Source organism: Lepidochelys olivacea (assembly GCF_965140295.1).
Source record: "Lepidochelys olivacea isolate rLepOli2 genome assembly, chromosome: 3".
In the NCBI taxonomy this organism is placed as follows: Eukaryota; Metazoa; Chordata; order Testudines; family Cheloniidae; genus Lepidochelys; species Lepidochelys olivacea.
In genome coordinates, this window is record NC_140413.1 from 5,387,470 (window position 1) to 5,408,927 (window position 21,458).

Sequence of the window (21,458 nt, forward strand, 5' to 3'; positions counted from 1 at the left end):
TGGTTTAGACAGGGGTACGGGGTGGACAGAGGTCTGCTTGGGAATACAGCAACTCCTGCAGAAATTTGCCTTGTTTTCCAGCAGGCTACATAAAAAGCACGAGCGAAATAAGTACAAACTAACATTTCGTACAGACACAAGGAGAAAGTCAGCAATTTTTCAGTAAGAGTGTGCTGTGACACATCTGTATTTTATGTCTGATTTTGTAACCAAGTAGTTTTGAAGTGAGGTGAAACTTGGGGGTACACAAGACAAATCAGACTCCGGAAAGGGGCACAGTAGACGGAAAAAGTTGAGAGCCACTGTTTTACAGGACACCCCTCAAAGCAAAGTTTATCCAAGCTGTGAGGAAGGCGACCTGAAGTCTGGTGGTGAAGGCTCCATGTGTAACCCACACAGCTCCTGGGTGAGGTGTCCTGTCCCATCTAGTGGAACCAAGACCACTTACCGAGCGAGAGATGAAATGAGTCTGCGGTACAGCCTCAGCTCAGAGCCAGTTGGCTTTCAGCCCATGCGGTAGAGACTCATGCAGTATGTTCCAGAGGCCCGAGGTTCAATCCCGCTCGGCGCCAACAGGGGTCTGTCAAGGGTACAAGTGGGGGCTCGTCTGGGATTTCAACCAGGAAGTCTCTGAGCTCGGGACGTGCTTCCTCAGCGAGGGGAAGTATGTAACCCGCACACCTCCTGGGTGTGGTGTTCTGTCCTCTCGCGTGGCACCGAGACCATTGAGAGACAGTGAAATGAGTCTGCTCTACAGCCTTAGCTAACAGCCAGTCGGCTCTGAGCTCATGCGGTAGCGGCTCCTGTACTAAGCTCCAGAGGTCCCAGGTTTGATCCTGCCTGCCAATAACCAGGGTCTGTCAACATCACATGTGCTCTTCTTTTCTCCCCCTACTTGTGTTTGCTGAAATGTAAATTGCTCTGTTCTGCACCATCTCCTTCACCTGCTTTCTTGAGGACCCTGTTTGCTGCTTGTATCAACCCCCATTCCTTTGCTTAGGACAGACATCTTTCATAGCGTTTGCCAAGGAGGGGCTGTCGAGTTTTCACAAGTAATGTCGTAGAGGGGGAACTCATAACTCTATATGTGATGTTGCATCATGATCTTATTGACCAGAGAGTTGTTCCTTTCCAAATGGTACCTCACAAGGCATATTTTGTACAAAGATTCTTACCACAGCATGTAGGGGGTGAATAGAGGGCTGCTTTGGGTCACACATGCTCAGAAGGGCATCTCCAAGGGCGGAGGGCCACTTCCACTCCCAAATTGAAAAAAAGGGGGGTGCCAACCTGTTCCCCCACTTCAGCCACCTCCAGAGGCAGACAGCCGTACCGGAGGGGCGGTGAAGATCCCTGCCCTGAGGACTGATGTTCGCAGGCCTGCTTTGACTACCTGCAGCAAGCAGAGAACTGCCAGGAGAAGGATCCCAGCCCATTCAAAGAACAGGGTCCTTGCTGCTTGCTCAGCTCAGGAGGGTGTGAGGACATAAATGCCAAATAAGCAGCGCATGCTTCAAATGCATCGGCTTAGTGGCCCGTGTACATTTCAGTCGTGAAGAAATCTGTTTGCTGGATATTATTTTTCTTTACAACACTAGGTGCTGTATTGCTGTAATGATAAGAGCATGTTTAGATTTATGAGGTGTCTTAGTTAACCCACAAATTGTCTTCTTATAAAGGGAAGGATTTTTTTGTTTAGTCTGAGCAGCTTTACTACACTGTGGTGTCTTTCCTCCAAATCTGAGCAACTCAGGTGACTGGCATCCCCAACTGCCCCAATTTGCACATTTGTGTTGTTCTCCACAGGTGGGAGTTCCGCTGTCAGAACAGACTGAACCTGCTCACTAGCCCTGCACTAACGTGGAATTATTATGGGTACGGGTGTAATCAGAGTTTGGTGGGTTACACTCAGGCCAGGTCCTTGTCTCCAGCTCTTTAACGGAGCACTGACTCTGCTCTCCCAGGAGCCCCTCTCTGCCTGAACACAGGTTGCTCTTACAGACCCAGCTCACGAGGTGACATCTCCCCTGTCTTTCCACCCAGACGCCATGGAAGGCTGGAGAACTGAGCAGGATTATGACATCACAGGTATCAAGGAGACTGAAGAGCTGTAACAGAAGAACGGCCACGCTGGGTCAGACCAAAGGTCCATGGAGCCCAGTCTCCGGTCTTCCGACAGTGGCCAATGCCAGGTGTTTCAGAGGGAATGAACAGAACAGGGAATCATCAAGTGATCCATCCCCTGTCTCCCATTCCCAGCTTCTGGCAAACAGAACCAAGGGACACTCAGAGCGTGGTGTGGCAACCCTGCCCATCTTGGCTAATAGCCATTGAAGGACCTATCTTTCATGAAATTATCTCGTTCTTTTTTGAACCCTGTTATCGTCTTGGCCGCCCCAACAGCCTCTGGCAAAGAGTTCCTTGGGTTGACTGTGCACTGGGTGAAGAAATACTTCCTTTTGTTTGTTTTCAACCTGCTGCCTCTTAATTTCATGTGGTGACCCTGAGTTCTTGTGTTATGAGAAGGAGAAAATAATGGTGATTGGAAGAGCCCAGACTAACCACCACAGGAATGTACTGACTATGACCCCTTACTTCAAATGCACTGTGGCCTCGTCGATAGAGCACTAGATGGAACTCAGAAGGCTTAAGTGCTCGTCCTGGCTCTGCTACTGTCTTGCTGGGTGATCTTGGGCAAGTCACTGCTCTTCTCTGTGGCTCAGTTTCCCATCTCTAAAAGGGGGCTAATGTTCCACGCCTCCTTTGGAAAGTGCTTTGAGATCTACTGATTGAAGATGTTAGATAAGAGCTAGGGCTCTTTATTTTCTTATGAGAGAGGGTGCTTTTCCTAAAGCTTCCAGGCCTGGAGTCAAGTGAATTATTTGAGAATCTCTGCTTTTTAGTTTATTTGTTAACCATTTTCAAGCCCTCCTGGCTGCAAAGAGAAGCTGGAGGACGTGAATTGAATGCACCCTCGCGGCTTAGACACCAGCAGGCAAATGAAGAGTTCCCCAGAGGAATTTTTTTGGAAAATCTCACTATTTTGAAGCCACTCTCATGATTTTGGTGGGGCCCAACTCATGGTTTGGGAATGCTTGGGCTGGCGATACCGTGAAAGTTTGTCTGCGCTCGTAGCGCTGGGTAATCACTTCAGGGCTGCTTCTCGCTTCAGGCTGGGAGATTCCGCCTCAGTCACAGCGGTTTTATGAGTTCCCACAAGGAGGGGGAAAATGTCCCTTGCCTAGAGGCTTGAGAGTCGTAAAGCTCGGAGAAGACCCAGGGTTTTCCTGGGAAATCGGATGCCCTCTCTCCTGCCTTATTCTGAGCTCAGCAGCTCAGCCCCCTGGGGCGGTTGCCCCATCCTATCTCCTGATGTAAGTACGGCATTGACAGCTCACAGGCGAGAGGGAGATTGCAGGAGGGCAGCCCCATTCTGACCTAGAGACGACATCAGCACCTGCCTGATGCCAGAGCAGCAAGCTGCAGTCAGGTGTAGCCTGGGTACTTGTTGCTGGTTTGAGAGTATCTGTGGTTCTTAGTGTCTGAACCCTGGGAAATGAGTTCACTCCTCCTATATTTCAACTGGGCCTCCTGCCTAACGATCCTGAGATGCACGGTGCTGTTTCTTGCCTTTCTTGCTGTGATGAGCCTCGCCACATCGGAGGTAAGTGAGAATCCTCGAGAGATGGAAATGCTGGACTGATGCCAGCAAAATGCAGAACCAAACATAAGTGTTTTTAAATCAGCAGGCTCGGATCATCTACACCAAAGAGTCCTCAAAGAGCTGGTTCACGAGGTTATTGGCCCACTGACCTTACTTTTTAACAAATTTAGGATTACTGAGGGAATTCCAGAAGGCTAGAAGTGTGCTCATGTTTTGTCAATATTCAAAAAGGTACGGGAGGCTGACCCGGCTTATTATAGGTCAGTTAGCCTGAAATAATGGGCAAAGGGATACAGGATTCAATCGCTAAAGAATTAAAGGACGGGAATATATCTAAAGGAGGTTGACGATGTTTTATGGAAAATGGGTCATGTCAAACAGAGATGTGACAAACTTAGACTTTTGTAAGGTGTTGTTTTTCACAGATTCCAAGGCAAGATGGGCCTATTGTGATCTTCTAGTCTGACCCTCCTGCATAGAACAGGCCAAAGATCTTCCCCACTGTAATTTCTAGAGCATACCTTTTATCAAAATATCCAATCTTGATTTTAAAAATTGCCAGTGATGGAGAATCAATCCACCAGGACCTAGGGAAATTGTTCCAATGGTTAATTACACTCACCGTTAAAAATATATGCCTTATTTCCAGTCTGAATTTGTCTAGTTTCAAGTTCCAGCCATTGGACCATGTTAGACCTTTCTCTGCTAGATTGAAGAGCCCATTTGTAATTATTTGTTCCCCATGTCGGTATTTATAGCCTTTTAATCAAACCACCCTTAACCTCTTTAAGCGAGATTGACTGAGCTCCTAGAGTCTATCACTACAAGGCATGTTTTCTAATCCTTTAATCATTCTTTTGGCTCTTCTCTGAACCCTCTGCAATTAAGCAACATCCTTTCTGAATGTTAGACACCAGAACTGGACACAGGCTTTTAACCTCTCTTCTCCAACTTGAGATTCCCCTGTTTATGCATTCAAGTACCGCAGGACATTTGGATTAAAAAATTAGAACTATACAATATCAATGGAGCACAGGTTAAATGGACTGTGTACAGGCTAATGGCTAACTGGCAGATCTCAAAAAGTAATTGTCAACGGGCTCCTCGAATGTGGCTGTTTCTAATGGGGCTCTGCAGGGATCAGCACCCGGTCTGATGCTAGTCACTATTTTTATCAATGACTTGGAAGTAAATATAAAATTGCTGCTGATAAAAATTTGCTGATGACCCGAAGATTGGCAGAATGGTCAATGGTCGATGAGGACAGGGCAGTCACACAGAGAGTTCTGGAGAGGTTGTTTGGCAAATGGGGCCCATTCAAACAAAATGAATGTTCACACAGCCCAAAACAGAGTTATACATCTAGAAAAGGGAGGGCATATTCAGCTTTGGATTGGACTAGCTTTAGTTTTGTATCATCTGCCAGTCTGGCCACTTCCCTGTTTCCCCCCTTTTCTAGATCACATATGAATATGTTGAACATCTCTGGTCCCAGTACAGATCCTTGGGGGACCTTGCTATTTATCTCTCTTTATAAACTCAAAATTTCTTCCTACCTTTTGTTTCCTATCTTTAAACCAGTTACTGGTCCATGAGAAGACCTTCCCTCTTCTCCCATAACAACTTCTTTTGCTTAAAAACTTTCTGAAAGTTGAGGTCCACTAGATCCACTGGATCGCCCTTCTCCACATGCTTGTTCACCCCTGTGATGCCCCATATTCTTCATAGAAATATTGTTAGATGAATGTGGCATAACAAAGGTATGTTTTATGGAATATGGGTCGTGTGAGATATCATTGGAAAGGTTATGATTTACTGAATGTGATTATCCTTTTTGTGTGGATGTATCATTTCTGTATCTGAAGTCAGGAATATGAGCTATGTATCAATTACAAAAGTGCTTGCACCAGGGGAATGCCCACCAAACAGTAGGGAGTCAGCCTGGATGGGCCATTAGGAAGGACAATAGGACTTGGAAGATACGAATCTTCCTCCTTCCTGAGAAGTTTCCTGGGATGCTGCTTTGACACTGCAGGGTCATGTGATCATGTCACCTGGTACTGAGCATCATTATGGACTGGTGGTATTTGTCCACTAGGAGGGAGTGGGGGTCAAACTGGGAGACAAAGGATTCCTGTCCTATCCAAAACCTATTTAAGGCTTTTGGACTGGAGTTAATCTGGGTTCTTGTCCACCACCTGCTCAAAAAGGAAGACTGCTGAAAACACCTGGAGAAAGAAAGAAACTAAACTGTGGGGGAGGAGGGCAGGGGCTGAGCCCAGGTGAGAAAGATCTAGCCTGTGAAAGGAATAGCTGGATATTTAAGCTGCAAGCAGTGCAGTTTACCTTCCATAAACTTTGCAACTGCACAAAACAACATTTAGGGTGAGAATGTACTTTCTATTGAGCAGTTAATTTCGCGTATTAAGTTTAGGTGGTGTGTTTTGTTTTATTTGCTCAGTAATCTGCTTTGATCTGTTTCCTATCGCTTCTAATCTCTTAACATTTACCTTTTGTAGTTAATAAACTTATTTTTACAAATCAGCGTTACATTAGCGACCCTTCAGACATCTCAGACAGAGGATGATTTAAGCAATAGCTTACGTACCACAGTTAGTAGTTCTGCAATTTCATATCCGAGTTCCCGCAGTACTCGAGGGTGAATCGGGAGTGCCTTCTCGAAACCATTCATTGAGTCAAACGCAAGTGATAGGACTCCACACAGGATGAAATATTCTGGCCTGTGTGATTCAAAAGGTCAGACTAGATGATCGAATGGTCCCTTCTAGCCTTAAATGCTATGAATCTGTGAATGATTTTACACCTCTAGCATGTTCCCTCTTGAAATAGTCCCAGTCTTTTCAATCTCTCTCTGTACAGAGGAGTCTTTCCAGGCTTTTAATCACTTTGGACCCACCCATTTCAACTCATGACAAGGTGCTCCACCCTTCCCCACTGCCCCCAGAAGAGGAGGTTAAAATGCTTTGGAATGCAGGGAGAGTATCTTCCACACCCCAAAGGGATGGTCCCTGATGAGAGCTGGGTCTGGGAAAGAAGCTTCTTAAAAGGAAGATTTTGAGCCATGGGAGAAGTCCTTGCTCACAGAAAGAAGCACACTCAGTCTGGGCCTGGGTTGAGAATACTTGTCCTACAGAAAGGACCCAGAGCTGAGCAGAGTGATGCTCTCTCAACGCAGGGTGCTTGGTCCTCTTAGCACTGTCATAACAGTCCCCGGTCAACCAGGGACACTTTGTTGTGAGTTAATGCCTCAAGAGGGTGAAATAAGACCTGCAGTGGGTATATAGCGAAGTGTTTGAAGCCTGAAGTTGGCAGACCTTCATCAGCCCGCTGGGGGCTGGCAGGTGTGGTGCCAAGAGTGGGATCTACAAGGCACCATATCCCAGTGACTGCTGCTGTGGTGGGCAGAGAACCAGGCCCAGCAACAGCACTGCTATCCCTTTGACAAATGGCATCTCAGCAGCCTCGGGGGCCATGGATCAATGTTCACATTGCACTCCCTGACCCCAGCGGTACCCAGGCCGGGCCGGGGAAGCCAATGATCCAACCAACAGACCAAATTCATTGATGAATCCTGCTCACGTGCCACTTGAGGCACCTTGCGCGTACGCTAAGAAGAAGAAGCAGCAGCCTCAAATGTTAGATAGCAGCTTTCTCCCGCCTCCGGGTCAGATGCCACCCCTCCCTGCAGGACTAGCCTAGGACTGGCCACCAGAACCAGCACCACTGACCCAAATGGTCCTGATCATGATCCTAAGGTCACCATGAAGAGCCCATCAATGCTCAGCAGCTCCCAGGCAAGTGGGCTGAACTCGTGCCAAACTGTTTTCTTTTGGTGTAAAACAGCTGCCGTTAAGGATGGTATCGGGGTTATATCAGCACATGTTTGGGAGAATTTGCATAACCCATTCCTGGCTTCACCACTCAGGAGTAGCATGGCCATCCCAAATGCATGCAGATAAAACCCCTATATCGTGCATTCTCTAAATATGGAAATAGGAAACACTGTTGTCCAGATGTCAGATTTCTCCCCCAAGGTCTGAATTCGGGGACTGGTATCTGTGGTTCGTTGCATACACTGCAGTCCTTAAACCTGCAGAGTTTTATAAGCTCTGCAGGAGGGAGAACTTTGCAGGCTCTCTCCTTCAACGCTGATAAACTCTGCAGGCTCCTGGTGCCAGCAATCCCTGTTTCTCCAACTCCTGGATTATTCCAAAAAGAAAAGGAGTACTTGTGGCACCTTAGAGACTAAAAAATTTATTTGAGCATAAGTTTTCATGAGCTACAGCTCACGGCTGCTACGCTGAAACCTGGATTATTCCAGTGACCCCTGTCATGGGCTGTGCTGTGTGCCCTATATGGGCTGAATCATAGGAAAGCACAATGCCTACCCATGATGCCTCAGAGTGCAATACTCTCCCAGAAGGAAAAATTTTCCTCTGGCCCCACATGGCAATCCCCTCTGGCTCCTTGTTATCCCAGTTTTATTGAGTTCTCTCTAACCATGCTGCTTTTTCTGTGTGTGGCAGGCTTCTGAGAGGAAGATGAGGCGCAGACACAAAAAGAAGAAAAAGAAAGGTAAGCAGTCCCTGTCCCCACAGCTGTGGTGGCAGACTCGGGCCCCATGCAAAGCAGAGAAGTCTATTCCCCCAGTCGCCTCCCCTCTTCCTGCGAAGGCACAGACATGCCCAGAGTCGTGCAGAGGCACTGGCTGGGGCTCCGTTCACACGCTGCCCCTGAAATCTGGGGCTCTGGGGTGCTAGGAAGCAAAGGATGCCCATGCAGTTCAATATCTCCCTTATGTCTCACTTCTGGCAGCTTTTGGACGTCGTGAGAAAGAGATGGAGGAGGCTTGTGCACCCCTAGAGACATGGTAAGCAATGCCCCCCTCCATAAATCTGCAGTGGCTCAGTCCCCTCCTTTAGCGTCATGCAATTCATCCCCACTCAGGGGTAGTAGCCCTAGTAATCCCTCCCCTGTCCCGACCTGTATACCAGGCAAGCATCTATTCTCCTTTAGAATCATGCAATTCATTCTCACCCAGCAGAAGCTGCCATCTCTTATCCACCCCCATGCATCATACAGCGGGTCATTCCCTTCTTCAAGCATCATGCGGCCCATTTAATCTGGAGTGGGGGAGGGGCAGTAGATTGTGTCTACTGGACTGGACCATCCTCCCCTGCAAGAGTGGGAGAAAACGTTTTCTGGGAGCAGCCCTGTGCACACCTGGGAGGTGAGGTGGAGAGTTCAGGGAGGAAGGCTGGCCTTTCTTGTACGGTGAGTAGGGTGAAAGGGATCCGGCAGCACTTCTGTAATGGCCCCTCCTCCACCCCCACCTCCAGTCCCCCAGCATGCGTTCCCAGTTGGACTTCAACGTTGGACCTTCAGCTCTGCAGCATAAAACACCCCTTCGAGCTAAGGAGGCAGGTGCATTAGTTGGTAGCTGCAGTAGGCCATTCTCCTATTTGTTGATTAACTTGTGCGGAAGGGACATGACACACACGCTGCCAGCAGGACACACTCTCACCTTCTCAGCACTCTACAGGGATCACCTAAGAATCCAGCTAACCCAAAACCAGAACATCCAAGGCCTGGGTATTGCAGGGGAGGAGGTTGCCTCAGTGGAGAATGGGACACGGAGCCTTTCAGTGCCGCACCTCTCTGTGAAAGAGGGCCTGAGAGCAGGGCTTGCCCTCAACTATCTGCTCTCTCTGTTCCACAGCTGCTGCGTGCCCCTGGAGAAGCTCACCTTGGCTGACAGCCTCAGGCTGGTTGAGAGGAGGACACAGTACATGGACAGATACCTGGATGAAGTTCTGATACCGTAAGGCAACTGAATGGGGGGCACCAGACTGGGGTCTGTGTGGGAGGGGATAGTGAATGTAGAGAGCAGGGAACAGAGAAAACCAGACACTCCAGGAACGTAAAATAACAGGGAAAAAGCCTCTAAGAGGCTTTAGCTTTCAAGGTGAGACACCAGTGAAAGTGAGGTGAGGGAGCAGGGAATTGATTGCAAGCAGGCTCAGTTGGGCAGGAGTAGGCCAGGCCTATAAATCCAGGAAACTGGCAACAGACGGAGGCTGCCGCTGGGAAAGGGCAGTCCCTCCCTGGGAAGAAGGGGGAGTGTTTGGAGGTTGTACACCCATCAGGGGAATGAGGAGTAACAGGAAGCAGTCCAGGGAAGAAGCGGAGACGGCTGGGGGAGGAAAGCCCAGAACTCCTGGCTGGAGGGTCCCTGGACTGGAACCGGGAGTAGAGGGCAGGCCCAGGTTCCCCTACCAGCTACTGAGGGCGTGGCACAGACCGGAAGGACAATGAACGGGAAGCCTTCCTGGGTCACTGCAAGAATCATAGAGAATTGAAGGACTGTACCCCAAAGGGGAGAAACGCTGAGAGACAGGGCCAGCGGGCTGAGTCATGAAGACTGAGGTTCCTGAAACGAGAGAGTAGCTGCACTCCCAAGAGAGAGACGGAGTGATGGCGTGCGACATGGGAAGGGGCATTGACCTCAAGAGCCCATCCACGGAGTGACCAGGGGAGGCACCAGAGAAGCAATGAGGGGTGCCCCCCGTGACAACGTGGTGGGAAATGCGGGTACTCGGTCACCTCTGTGGGAAAGGGATTGTGCAGAGGACTGTAGACCGAGTGAAGCGTTGTATGAGACAGTCACCCTGATGTCAGGGGACTGTGAGAGAGACTGTACTCATGGTGGGTGACATAAAGAAAGAGAGGGAAAGTCTGTACACTTGGCTGCATGAGAGGCAGGGGAGGTGCTACCTTCCTCTCCTCCCCCCATGAGGAGCAGTCTTGAGGGGGAGGCTCTGTGATGAGCTGTCCACCCCACCCAGGACTGGAAGGGGCTAAGGTGGCCAGGCAGACGTGTGAACTCTGCAGGGTGCACCCGGAGGAAGAGTCAGGGAGCAGTGAATTGATTGCAAGCAGACTCAGCTGTGCAGGAATAGGCGGGGCCTATAAAGCCAGGAAGCTGGCAAGAGATAGGGGCTACTGCTGGGAAAGGGCAGTCCCTCCCTGGGAAGAGGGGGAAGTACCAGTTTGGAGCTGGTACACCCAGAGCAAGGATGGGAACCAGAGTAGTAGGAAGCAGTCCAGGGAAGTAGCAGTGAAAGCTGGGAGAGGAAAGCCCAAAACTCCTGCGTTGAGGGTCCCTGGCCTGGAACCAGGTGTAAACTGCGGGCCCGGGTTTCCCAAACGGCCACCGAGGGCACGGCATAGACGGGTGGGGCACTGAAAAGCAAGACTATCTGGGTCACTGTCGGCGTGAGAGATAATTGAAGGACTGTACCCTGGAAGAGTAGGAAATGCTGAGTGGCCTAGCCACGGGGCTGAGACAAAAAGAGGACACTGCAGTTCCCGGAACGAGAGAGGAGTTACAGAATAGAATCTTTCTATTAAAAGAGCACTCGGTCCCCAGTCATGCTCAAGCCCCATTGTGCTAGGTGCTGCACCTGTGCGTGTGACAAGGGGGTTATCGTTATCGATAAAATGGGTGCCAGCTCCCTCTCGCAGTCCTTCGTTCTCCAGTTGATGTCCTTGTGTCAGAGCGTGGTGTGCCATGAATGCCTAGACACTGCCCCATTGCAGTACAGTTGGAAGGCTGTGCCCAAGGTTTGCCTTTGCTCAGCAGGGCCATGTCCCATCTGTCCCTGTCTGCTCTCTCCCACAGGCCGAGTGTGATGACATTTGCCGTGAGCCGGTTCTCTGATTCCTCCATGGAATCCATCAGCTCTTTCCCCTGGAATCCCAGCTCCTTTTCCCTGAGAGAAGCCTCCGTGGCTCGGTCAGAGCCCCTCTGCCACACAGGGGAGATCATGGCTGTCAAGGGCTGGGAAGGATCCACTCATCCCATCCAAGACCAGCCTCTCCCCAGGCCTCCTGTCCACAGCAGACGAAACCGGCGAGAGCAGATCACGAGTCTGGACCAGACATCAGTCAATGGCTTGGACTTCAACATCCGACAGAAGCATCTGCAGAGCCAACTGGGGGCACCTACCCCATACACAGAGTCACTGGCCAAGATGATCCCTAATGCCCTTGCTCTGCGCCCACCAGACAGAGACCCCAGTGTGAAGTTCAACATGAGCAGGGTCCCTTTCCTAAGCCATGAAGTCCTGGAGGAGCTGGACTGTCACCTGAACACAAAGAGACTCCAGCATGAGCAGGGCTTACCCCTCACCCCGCAGAAACCTCACACAGCTCCTCTGTTGCCTCTAAGGGCCCCCAGTCAGATGTGGCTGGAGGATGGACATGCCCTACCCACAGACAGAAGGCAGCAGACTTGTTCCACACGTCTTCCAACACCAGTGGAAGATACCACCATGGAGACGGGCAGGAGTGATGGCACAGCTGGAAACCAAACTAACCCAGATCGCTGCACTCTGCCAGCAGGGATGGATCTGACATCGGCACCTCCAGGAACTGTAATAACAGAGAAGATGCTCGCTGTGACACTCCACATTGATAGGAGCGAGCTGAGAAAGCCCCTTCCCAGTTTGAGTGGCACCAAAGGGACTGAAGAGAAGCTGGAGCTGCACATGGAGAGGAAGGTTATCTCTGGAGAAGGCTCCTGCCTGAGGCCAGGGGCACAGACTGGTGAGAGCAGGGCAGATCTTCCCAGGACCCAATGCCATCAGGTTGCCCCAGAGGCACCAGGCTCTGGGCAGCTACCAAGATCCATTCTTGACTCTCTCATTGCTGGGCAGGCTGCACACGACCTGCAGATCAATCACCTGATGGAAATGTTGAGCAGCTCCCGCCCCTTCGCGAGCCATGTCTCAGTGTGCTGTCTGTGCCGCAAGGCACATCAAGGAAAGATGAAGGGTAAGAAAACTCAGGAGGAGACACAAGAATCTGCTGAGCTTCATGGTCTTCGAGACATCCCGACTCCACATGGGTTCGATGGAACTGTGAATTCAAAGCTCTTCAGGGACCAGCAGCCTATCAGAGTCTGCAAGAAGTGCGGTAAGCTTCTACAGAAGAGACCAGCTGACTCTGCAGGTGCTGACTTGCCCAGAATGTCCCATGGAATTCCCCAGAGATGGACTCCAGGAGACTCTGCAGCATCATCCAACCACAACAAGATGCCAGTGGTGTGGCTCCTTCCAGCAGACAGGAGCAAGAGGCAGGATGGAATGGGGAAAAGGGCTCCCACCAAGCAATCGAAGATGGTGTCCATTGCGACAAGTACAACAGGGCTTTCGCAAGCAGGGGAGAAAGCAACTGGGAGTCCTGACGCTTCTCCTCCAAAGCCACCAAAGGCCTCCAGAGCTAGGACATCATCCCCTTCAAGGAACAAAGTTCCAGTTCTCAAACAGATCTTAGTGTGCCTGAAGCAAACCTTCTCCAAGCTTCAAAAGAAAGTGAAGTCCCAAATGTCCAAGGACTCTTGTTCAAGAACACCTAATCCTAAATTTACAAAGCCACCCTTTCGAAATGCAAGGGCCTCTAAGGGTGTCTGGTAGTAGTATAAGAGACCTACTGTCAATCAAACCCTAACTCTGCCTCTTTACCCCTTATACCCCACCCCTTGACCCCTTCGGCCCCGACCACCTGTCACCGGAAGTTCCACCCATGGGGGTATTACTTCCAGAGTCAAGGCGGACACATGACAGGAAGCAGAGTGTGTCATGTGACCCCCTCGAAGAACTCCTCCCACTGCCCTCTACTAATCAGGCTCAGTTTTTCCCCCATAGGCCTCCCCGAGAGGAGATTTGACTAATCCGGGAGAGTTCCAGGGCAGGGTGACCCTCCGTTAGTGGTTCATGTGACCCCACTAAGAACTGCTCCCACCTTCCTTCTGCCAATGAGGAGGGGTTTCAGCCTCATAGGACTGCCCTGAGAGCAGATTTGACCAATCGGGGATATTCCACGTTTGGGTGACCCATCCGGAAGTGTTTCATGTGACCCCTCAAAGAATTCCTCACACAGCCCTCTATGAATCAGGAGGGGTTTCAGCCACATAGGGCTGCCCAGAGAGGAGATTTGACCAATTGGATGTGTTCCAGGGCGGGGTGACCCATCCGGAAGTGGTTTGTGTGACCCCTCTAAGACCTCCTCCCACCTTCCTCGACCTATCGCAATGGGTTTTGGCGGCATAGGACCACCCTGAGAGCAGATTTGACCTTTCGGGGGTGTTTCGTGGCGGGGTGACCAGCCCAGAAGAGGGTTGTGTTACCCCTCTAAGAACTACTCGCAGTGCCCTCTGCCAATCAGAGTGCAGCACCATCACCCCATGAGTCCCAGCACCGGAGCAGAAGAGGCCATCTTTTACCAAGAACGCGTGCTTTAGAAATTGTGGAAACATGGACTCCTTCACCACCCCCGTGAGAACTTGGGACTTTCTTTTAGCCCCAAAGGCCTTTGGACTTGTGTGGAGACACCCCAATGAGCGTGGTGGCCTCTTGTCATCCACCCCCCTGGAGGAGGAAGGCGAACGCAGCTTGGGGGAGTCACCGGAGAACAAGGTGAATAGAAAAGATGTGGCTCAGGTAAATGAATGATTAAGAAGTGGCGGTTGATGATGGGGTGAAATGGGATTAGGAACCCGAGGGGCGGGAGAGTTTTGTAAATTTAAAAACAAGCAGTGGAAACTTACACTGTTTCTTTTCTGAAAATCTCTTGACAGCTCGACGATGCCTTTCCAGAGGCCCTGGAGGCCGCAGACAGCGTCACATCAAGTAGCGAAGATGAACCAGGCCCACCTTGTTTTTGCTCAGCGCCGATCCAAATTGTTGAAGAGGACTCCGAGGATGACGGCTAGAAGGCGTTTCGGAGGAGGTTTGGCATGGGACCCACTAAGCCAGTGCCACGTCGTGAGCGTAAAAAAGTCATGCGGACTATTGTACGCGTTGCTGTTTCTGCTGTCCTCAATCGCTGCCTTCGGGAAAAGCTGTTTGAAGATGAGAGGGCTGTGTCATGGGTCCGCCAGCCTAACGGCACCATGGCTGTGTGACTTGGACTTCAGTGGATAGAAACTGCCAGCTCCGGGGCCGGCGTGCTGAGCTGTGTTTGGAAAGCCTATTAAACACTGTTCTTGCCATAGGTTAAGCTGTGCAATGTCTGTGCCTCACCCAAGAACATTTAGCGCACGGGGTGACCTTGATAAATGCTGTGCAATTTAGTGCAGACCCTGACCGTGTTTGAAAGAAAATGACCAAACCGGAAGATGCTGCTTCCAGCGTTATATTGACCGTCTGGTCTGCACAAAAAGTTACAGAACCCTGCTTCAGAAAAAGACCAGTTGTAAGAAATCAAAAAGGATTAAGTTAGAAAATGGTGAGGGGACAAACAGCGACATACAACTGGGTAGCTGTAAATTGAAAAAAAAAAGAAAAAGAGGGCTTTGTGACTATCTGTGTTTCTGTTAGAAGGTCTCTGGCCCTTGGTTTCTTTTCACGGAGATGTATGTCTTTTAAAGAAAAGAAAAGAAAAAAGAAATAAAAGCAACCCAGTTGTGCAGACAACTTATTCCCCCACCCCAGATCACAAAAGGGAATGCTAGGGAGCGGGGATCCAATCACCCTGCTAACTATTTTGAAGCAAAGCTTCAGGTTCCTTGGAGACTGTCTCTTTCAACAGAAACTCTCTTGAATTGCTGCTGGACTGGAAGAGGAGGTATGCTCCCTGTTTTTAACTCTGAAAATATATATTCTATAAGGCCATTCTTTGGCCATGCTGTCTTCATAAATAATGGTGCCTTTCTCTCTTGCAGTGTGATCTGTTTAGCATGGAACTGGTAACTTTAAGCTGCATTTCACCACCAGGCCAAGGTAAAAACCATTTTAACTATAGTTGTGCTTAATACTGTTATATTTAAAAAACAGAAAAAACAAACAAACAAAAAACAAACTTCAGGTATTACACAGGTTGTACAGAGAGTAATCCTAACTTAAGATTTTTGCTTGTTCTTTAACTGAAGGCCCAAACACACATCGGGGCGGGGCGGGGAAACAGAACAACCGTGTGCCTTTTAAATGCATGTGGGTTTACTGAAAAGTATTTGATTGCAAACTGTTGGTGTTTTTCAACTGCTGGAGTGTGTGTGTTGTGTGTGTCTGAGTTTTTGGTTGCAAACCTGGTTTGATGTGTTTATGAAGCTGCTGTTTTTGTGTGTGTGTGTGTGAGAGAGAGATGGGGTGGTTTTTTCAAAAGTATTTGGTTGCAAACGGATAGTAATGGTGTTTTTAAAACTAACAAGGGTTTTTGTGCAAAATGGGTTTTAGAATGGGTTTTAAAAGCAGTTTGGTTTTTATTTTGCAAATGAGATGTATTTTAAAAAAATGTTTGTGGGTTTGTTGTTTCAATTGGTAGAAATCAACTCTAAACCTGTGTTTGTTGTACAGCCTGAAAGGGATTATTTTGTTTTAAAGCTGTGACTTTTTAAATAGAAAAACATCCTAATGAATATTTTATTTTTTTAAGTGTACAAGACAGTTCCATGTGTTTTATTATAACGTTGTTTGCTTCACAGTACGGTCAAAACACGAGAGGGTAAACAAGCTGAAAAGAAAAAAGGAAAAGAGCCAGCTGAAAAGGAAAATGGACCAGCATCAGTGACTGAAGGATGGATGAAGCCCAGTAAATCTATTTTGCTTATTGGTTTGGTTGTTTTATGAGGTTTTGTATTCTAAGTATATACATAGGTGTGGGTGAGAAAGATGGTAATGTTCAGTTTTGTAAAATGTTTTTCCCCGCCACATAGGCAAGAGCAGCTTTCCTGACAATGCTGTAGTCGAAGCGACAGGGACACCTCCACCAGAACGGCCAAAGAACCAGGAATCTGCTTTGAGACCTTTAACAAGGCTAACGCAAAACAGCATAAGGGTGCAGATGAAGCATCAGGGCAGTCGAAACCTCATAGACGTCAAACCCAAGGACAACAAAACCCAACCACGCAAACACCCCTCCAGTTCCTCAGAGGCCACCACCACACCGAGCCCTGAGAAAACTGTGAGCGAAAACGTCCACATTCACAAACCCGGAGCACGCGCTCTAAGGGTTGTGAATAAAAAACTCAGGACTGACAAACCATTCTCCCAACACCATAAGCACATCACACCTCCCCCATATTCTAGTATTTGGGAAAAGTATGATGCTACATTCAGAAAATGATTAAGATTTGGGGAAATATGACGCTTTCTTCAGAATACCGGAGGCTCCTCAGAGTCTGACTCTCAAATAGCCTCCGATGTAGAAGATACCGCTGATGGTCCCGTAGAGGAAGCCCCCAAGTAACCCTGAAAATGCAGAGGTGTATATGGAGAGAGTGAGAAGTTGGCAACGTGAATTACCCAGATTTGGGGGGTCGGTATATTGTGAGGAATTTTGTTTTGTCAATCTTGAGTGAATAAATTCAGCTCAGCAGGTTGTTGAAGCCATACACAGGGGAATACAGTTAGTTCTGGATGAGGTTAACGGTAGAGTAGGCCCTGATGATTCTGTTCAGTTACGTTTAGAGAGACGAAATTTAACTAGCCCTTTGTTTGCGGTCAGAAGAACTACAGATGAGCTGTCTGCTGAGGATTTCTTAAATCAGGCCTCAAAGCTGCTACAGAGCAAGAGAGAGTTGCATCTCGATGGGACGTTGTGACAGTTGGAACAAACAGGGGTGGCGGTGCTCGTAGAGTTTTAAATTCTATCCTCAGTAGTTAAATCATGCATATAAAGAGACAATGCTTAGTAGACCTGACTTACACCGGTTTTGCGGGTGGGCTCTTGGCCATTTTGTCTGACCGTAAACCTATGGACGCGGAATCATTAGCGGGGGCGAGAAAGTTTCATGGGAAACTGGGGTGGTCAGATCCAAAACAGGTTCTGCTCAGTGCCGTAGCAACATTGGAAGAGCATTGAGGAGTCACCATACAGGTGGTGCTGTCTGCGGCAAAAGGCGGACGGGGCTTCTTTAAAACGGGGGCGGGGGGCATGTACCCCAAGACTTTTTTCATCCTCTTGCACGATGAGCATTACTATGGGGTTCTGGATGTGAAAAAGTTGTTTGGTGAGAAAAAATATTGTGAGTTTTGCCACAGAGGGTACCGTCAGGACCACTCTTGCAGGTATCGTTGCCGCCTCCGTTTGAACGTAACGTGCTTGGACAGCATGGGCGTGCAGCTGAGGTGTCCTAGCTGTAGACTGTATTGTTGGTCCAAAGAGCGTTTAGACAGACACGTCGACTGTGCATCGAAAAAGCGAGTCGAATGCCTGTTTAAAACTTTGTGTGATAAATGTCAGTCTTGTGTGGACAAGCGGCACAGGTGTGAAGGGAGGCGCTGTAAGCAGGGTCAGGGTTTGATCGCTGGTGATGTAGACAGTCACCTGTGTTTTCTGGAGAGCATTCGAAAGCCCGAATCCTCAGAAAAGTATATATTTTTTATGATTTTGAATGCACACAGAAGACTGGGTTGCACACGCCCACTTATATTTTTGCTATGTCCCGAAACCCTGAAAAGCCCTGGGAATTTAAGGGCGACAAGTGTCTTTCTCTGTTTGTTTAGACCTTTATTGGCAAAGAGTTCCAGGACTACACGTTCCTAGCACTCAGTTCCAAAGGTTATGATATGTACTTCATTGCGAGACAGTTCCTGAGGAAAAAGACGTGCATAGAATTGATCACTCAGGGTAGTAAACTAATGTGTGTGGAAGTGAAAGCCCTGGGCATTCGTTTGATAGACTCTTTTCAAACTTCTTGCCCATGAAGGTTAGCAAGCTCCCGCAAGCGACGGGGTTTGAAGGGTGCAAAGGGTGTTTTTCCACCTCTTTTTAACACTTTAGAAAATCAAAATTACATGGGGCCTATGCCTGGCGTGGAGCACTCTGGTGTGGAAAGCATGATGCCCAGGGAGAAAGCAGAGTTTCTCGACTAGTGTCGGGACCACAGATATGAGATGTTTGACTTGCAGAATGAGCTCACCTATTCCTGTCACAGGATGTCAAAATTTTGAGACAGGCTTGTATCCTCTACAGAAAAGAGATTATGAAAATGACAGAGATGGGAGATATAGTAGAGAAAGAACCTGGTAAATTCACCGAGATAAAACTGTGTATAGATCCATACTGGTACATAAAGCTGGCATCTGTCTCCATGGCTATGTACAGGATTTTGTTTTTGGAGCCTAACAGGGTAGCTCTTCTCCCTCCAGACAACGATCACAGGTAGAAAAAGAGATATTCAACCCCATCTATTCAGTGGCTGTTGTATACTTCTCACAAAGAAAATATACAGATTTGGCATGCTTTACAGGGTGGGGAACTACAGGTAGGCCCCTACTTTTTAGACGTTAATCCCAGTGTTGATGGGGTAAGCATGGCTTTTGAGTTTCATGGGTGTTTTTTCTGCGGTGTTGTCGCCTATTATTGTGAAAAAGCACAAAATCCTATGACGGGGACAACTTTTGGGTTTCAGACAAGGAGCTTGCAGATCTTCTAAACTGAACCCAGTTGCCTCTCCTGCCTAGGGATGCACTTTATGGGGGGAGGACAAACGCTTTCTGCCTGTATTACAAACCTAACTCTGGGGAAGAAATCCACTCTTATGATTTTACCAGCCTGTACCCTTTTGTAAACAAAACCAAGGAATACACCATCAGACACCCTGATATAATTTACGACAAATTTGGACCCCTTGCAAATTATTTTGGAATGGCAAAAGTTAAAGCGTACCCCCTGCGAAGCCTCTTTTTCCCGTTGATACCTGTCAGAGTGGGTGGCAAGCTTTTATTCCTGCTATGCCGAACCTGTGCGGAAACCGAGCAGCGGGAGACATGCACCCACACTGATGAGGAGAGGGCCATCCTGGGGACTTGGTGCACGGTGGAATTGAACACGGCCATAGCGAAGGGGTACGCGGTGGCTAAAATCTATGAAATATGGCATTTTAATGAAAAATCTGATGAACTCTTTTCAGCGTACATAAAATTACACCTCTGCCAGAAACAAGAGGCTTCAGGGTCTCCCAGCTCGTCCACAGATGAAGAAAAACAAAATAAGTACATTAACGATTTCTACCAGCAAGAAGGCATGCTTTTACGCCAACACGATATCAGGTCGAACTCCGCTAAATGCCAAATCGCTAAGCTGTTTTTAAAATCTCTGTGGGGTCAGTTTGGCCAAAGAACAAACCTACCCAACACCAGCATCGTGAGAGATCCTGACAAACTCTTTCAGAACCTGTTTTCCCCCAATTATGAGGTTTCGTCCTGCGAGTTTATCGAGGATGAAACCGCGTGTGTGTCTTGGAAGCACGCAAAAGACCTGCACTCTGTCTCTGGCAATACCAATGTCTTCATAGCCTGTTTCACCATCGCTTATGCCCGCTTAGAACTATACAACCCCCTAGACAGATTACAAGAGTGGTGTCTGTACCACGACACAGACTTGGTGACATTTGTGAAAAGGGAGGGTGACCGGAATCGCCCTCTGGGGGATTATTTAGGGGACCTCACAAGCGAGATCCCGCCTGATCCACACATCACCGAGTTTGTGTCGGCAGGCCCAAAAACATATGGGTATAAGCTGTCGGGAGGAAAGGCCTTAGAAAAGTCAAAGGTATTACCCTGAACGTAGCAAACTGTGAAAAGATCACTTTGACAGTATGGAAGATCGAGTTCTGGACTATCGCACGGGCCTGCGAGAAAACACCTCAAAAAAAACAGAGGTGCAGCAGCCCTCTGTCGTAAGGAACAAAAATCAGTGGCAAATAGCGACAAAAACCCTTCAGAAAACAAACACAGAAAGTCGTTTACAACAAGAAGGTCCAAGGAGAGGGTTTAAAACCCTGCCCTACGGTTTTTAAAAATGGATAATTTCGAAACACCCCTTTTCTGCAATTCTCGCGGGGCCTAGCAACTGCCAGAAAAGTTACTTTATAAAAAATGTGCTGGATAACGCCCAACAAACACTGTCTGTTATGCCTGAGAGCATCGTGTGGTGTTACAGTTTTTGGCAACCTCTGTAGACAGAATTGCTCTGTAAATATCCCTTTCTCAATGTTGTGGAGGGGCTGCCTGATGCTTTTGACGACGACCGTTTGTTTCCTACCAGGAAAGTAAAGACGATTATCTGATGAACGATCTGATGAACTCTGCCTGTGAAAGCGCTGAAATCGAGGAAGTCTTTACCAAGTACGTGCGTCACAGAAACCAGAGCATTATGTTTATAGTTCAAAGCGTATTTTGTCAGGGGAAAAAGAGTCGCAAGATTAACCTAAACACAAAGTACATGGTTCTGTTCAAAAACCCCAGGGATAAATTACAAATCTCTACACTCGCTCGGCAAATGCGACAATCAGGGACACCCGTAATTCCTTAAAAAGGGATCGCGGATACAATGATACAGTGATACAATGCACAGTTTAAAGCCTTCTGCCGCACTGCCCGTTAAACAGAAAGTGTCTTTACTGCGCGTCAGTTTAATTTTCACATCCACTCCGTTCAACAAAAGGTTTTCTTGAAAAAACAGGTCGCTGTGCAGATGAACCAGCAGCTCTACCGTCCTGCTCTGGGCCATCAGCTTTGCACACCTCACAAACCCTAGATTCCCTCCATCCATCTCGAGTTTCTTCCTGTTGTCCGGCAGTGTCTTTGTAAAACAGGCCGGTGGAAAATTGCGTGGCGAGGGTGTAGTCACTGTAATTGAGCACCGATTCTATAAAGGCCCTGTAAGGGTAACAGTTGTTGCTTTGCCTTACAAGGCGGTCTCCCAGCGTGACATCGCACTGACTAAAAATAGAGGCCACGGGGTAATTCACCAGGCCCACCTCGGT

The 21,458-nt window shown here is 48.4% G+C and overlaps 1 long non-coding RNA gene across 1 annotated transcript; it reads left to right on the top strand.

Annotated features, from left to right (window-relative positions):
- The first annotated feature begins 15,265 nt into the window (after nucleotides 1-15,265).
- On the top strand, nucleotides 15,266-16,272 carry LOC311519094. Its single transcript, XR_014711200.1, has 3 exons — nucleotides 15,266-15,313; nucleotides 15,411-15,468; nucleotides 16,170-16,272. It is a non-coding gene; the product is annotated as an uncharacterized lncRNA (long non-coding RNA).
- The last annotated feature ends 5,186 nt before the right edge of the window (nucleotides 16,273-21,458 follow it).